The following is a 3,784-nucleotide window of genomic DNA, read 5'->3' as shown; positions in this document are numbered from 1 at the left end:
TCAAACCTTCTTCTAAGTGGTATAGTAATGGTCTGTCGATGTTGTGCCCCAAATCCAGTTCCCTCCAAGTCACCAAGGAGCCAACACTAATGCAAGGGCAAGAGGGAATTTCAGATTCGAATCCAGGCCGCACTCCAAACCGTGCCAACATAGTGGCCATTTTCCCTGCTGCTCCCTCCATACCCTGGGGACCAGGCATGCCAGCGCCCAGCCAGGGAGCCAGCTAGGCAGCATGGTGGGGTCCCCTTCTGCCCTGCCCCTACTCCTGCTCATGGACTGCTGCTGGGTGCCTAGTGGGGCCAACCTGTCCCAGGATGGCAGTCAGGCCTGGACATCGAATGTCAGTGGTAGCTGATGGCACTCTGAAGTTCCAGTGCCAAGTGAAAGATCATGAGGACTCATCCTTATAGGTCCGACCCTGTCCAGCAAACTCTCTACTTTGGGGAGAAGTGGGCCTTCCAAGACAACTGGATTCAGCTGGTTCGCTGTACTCCCCATGAGCTCACTATCAGCATCAGCAATGTGGCTTTGGCAGACAAGGGTGAGTACACCTGCTCTATCTTTACCATGCCTGTGCAAACCGACAAGTTCTTTGTCACTGTGCTTGGAATCTCACATAAGCCGACAATTTCTGGTTATAAGTTCCCATTATGGGGAAAAGGTCAAACTACTGTACACTGTCAGTCTCCTGGAAGCAAACCTACAGCCAAGCTCAGTTGGAGGTAGGGTGATCAAGATCTCCACGGAGAACCAGGAATGCAGGGAGATCCCAATGGTAAAACTTTCACTGTGAGAAGTTCAGTGACCTTCCAGGTGACCCAGGAAGATGATGGGGTGAACACTGTGTGCTCTGTGAGTCATGAATCTCTACAGGGAGCCGATAGATCCACCACTCAATGCATTAAAGTTTTATACACACGGACAGCGATCATTAGGCCCAACCCACCATATCCTCGTGAGGGCCAGAAGCTGTTGCTACACTGTGAGGGTCACAGCAACCCTGTCCCCAGTGAGTACTTATGAGAAAAGGTGAGCAGTGACCCCCCTTGAAGTTGATGCAGGAGAGAGCCTTGATTTTCCCTTTCCTCAATAAGAGTGACAGTGACATCTATGGCTCCACAGACATCAGCAACATGGGCCTGCTACACTTTCAATGTTAATGACCCAGTCCAATGCCCTCATCCTCCAGTACCCTACTACGCCATCACTGTCTTGTTTCTACTCATCCTGCTCATCTTCCTTGGCCACTATTTGATCCGGCACAAAGGAGCCCACTTGACACGAGGCAAAAGGCTCTGATGATTTCCCGGACGCGGACATGGCCATAATCAACACAGAAGGAGGGCAATCAGGCAGGGACAACAAGAAGGAATATTTATTTATATAAATTTATAGGGGTGCCAGTCCAGTGGGGACTGCTGGGGCCATCCCCAACCTGGACTTGTACAGAGCGATCCCAGGGCTGCCTCTCCCACTTGCTTCCCAGTCCACCTCCACCCCATCCCTGCCCTGTACAGAATGTCTGCTTTGGGTGCAGTTTTGTTCTAGGTTTGGATTAGGGAGGGAGGAGTTGCTCTCGGCCCTTTCCATGACTTCACTGTGTTTGGGTTATTATTCTTTTTGTAACAATTCCAAATTAAATCCATCTCCAGGCTGGAGGAGCAGGGGTCCTGGGTGAGGAGAGCAAAAGCTGGAGCAATAGAGGGAGAATAAAGGTGGAAGCTTTAGGAAGGGCGGGGGGAACCAACTCCTACAACCATTTATTTTACCATACCATAGGGGATCACTACATAGTTTCCACATTATACCATTATATACATATATTTTGGGGGACACCATTTAATCCATGACTATGTCTTTCGTAGGTTCTAGGAAAACTTTTCCTGTTATTTTTTGCACTAACATATTTATTAGATCTTATTCTGTCTACTATGTCTTATGAGTTATCTTCTACTGCCGAATTGGCCTTCTTTTGTTTTATAAGTACTTATCTTTAAAGACTGGCCTATCAGAAGACTTCTGAAGTCTTATGTCTCATGCATCTATTGTATCATGGTGTTCTGGCTGAAGTATATAAAGAAAATGTGTGCTCCCACAGATATGCATTTAGAAAAAGAAAAGTTTTTTAAAAATACATATTTTGATAATATATGCAGAAAAACATAAATTTCTTTCTGCATCTACTGATTACTGTGAATCATTCAACTATTCCTTTTTCTGAGTTGTTCCTTCCTGGTTACAAGCTCTCTGTACCCTAAAGTTCCTATGTAATCTAAAGAATTGCTATTCTCAGATAGCTCTTTTTGTTTTGTTTTATAAATTGTTTTGTTATTTTAATGAGTTTACAGAAAAGTTGGACTTTTATTCACTATTGCACAATTTCCCCTCTCCTTTCCTACGCCTTCCCTATGTTAACTTTCTTTTTTATCCTATTCTCCTCCCAACATCCCATGTCAGACCTATTTTATAACAGTTGTGCTATGCAGTATTTGTCCTTTTATAACTGAGATATTTCACTCATCATAATGTCCTCCAGGGTCACCTATGTTGTGTAATGTTTTATGAGTTCATTGTTTTTCAGTGCTGCATATTATTCCATTGTGTGGATATACCATAGCTTTTCTATTCATTCATTTATTTATTGGGCACTTGGGTTGCTTCCATCTCTTTGCTATTGTGAATAATAATAAACATAGGTGTACATTTATCTGTTTGGATGGTATTTATGGTTTCTTTAGGGTATCCTCATATAATCATTAAAAAAGTATGATGTTTTCACAATTTTGAGTCTTCCTATCCATGAGCAAGGGATATTCTTCCACTTTCCCAGGTCTCTTTTTGTTCCTTGTAGCAACGTTTTGTAATTTTCTTTGAATAGATTCTTTGTTCTACTGGTTAGATTTATTTCCCAGGTATTTAATCTTGTGATTAGCAATTGTGAAGGGTACCATTTTTCTAAGCTCCAGTTCTGTTTTCTCTTTGTCGTTGTAGAGAAATCCAATTTATTTTTTTGTATGTTGATCTTGTATCCTTCCATTTTGCTGAAGTGGTCAATACTACCAAAGGCAATCCCAATACAAATACCAATTCCATTCGTCAATGAGATGGAAAAGGCAATTTCCAATTTCTTTTGTAATGGAAAGAGGCCCCGAATAAGCAAAGCACTCCTTAAAAAGAGAAAGAAGGTAGAAGGCATATCACTCCCTGATTTCAAGACCTACTACACTGCCATGGTGGTCAAGACAGTGTGGTATTGGTATAATGACAGAGATATAGACCAATGGAATAGAATACAAAATCCAGAAATCAGCCCATCTACCTATGGTCAATTGATTTTTTACAAAGAGATGAAATCAGTTAAGTGGGGAAATGACAACCTTTTAAACAAATGGTGCTGGCAAAATTGGAAAACTACCTGTAGAAAACTCAAACAAGATCCACACCTCACTCCATACAGAAAGACCATCTCAAAATGGATCATTGACCTAGCTTGGAAGAACAATGGAATACTATACTGCATTGAAAAACAAGGAACTCATGCAATATTATTCAAAATGAGTGACCTTATGACATTATGCTAAGGGAAATTTCTCAGTTACAAAAGGACAAATACTGCATGGTGCCACTGCTGTAGAATGGGACTGACATCAGGATTGGGGTAAGACTGAAAAAAATGGATAAATTATGTATAATGCATTTAAGCAGATGAGGGAGAGAACAGTTTAAAAGTGATATATGATGTACACCCATGTTTATTGCGGCTTTTTTCACAATAGCAAGGATT

The 3,784-nt window shown here is 42.0% G+C and overlaps 1 pseudogene; it reads left to right on the top strand.

Moving 5' to 3' along the window:
* The first annotated feature begins 232 nt into the window (after nt 1-232).
* LOC102844056 lies at nt 233-1,387 on the top strand (annotated as a pseudogene).
* The last annotated feature ends 2,397 nt before the right edge of the window (nt 1,388-3,784 follow it).

This window comes from Elephantulus edwardii, unplaced genomic scaffold (genome assembly GCF_000299155.1).
Source record: "Elephantulus edwardii isolate Elephantulus edwardi_28Jun2011 unplaced genomic scaffold, EleEdw1.0 scaffold00319, whole genome shotgun sequence".
NCBI lineage: Eukaryota > Metazoa > Chordata > Mammalia > Macroscelidea > Macroscelididae > Elephantulus > Elephantulus edwardii.
Note: the sequence above shows the minus strand (reverse complement) of the source record. Positions and strands in the feature narration are given on the sequence as shown.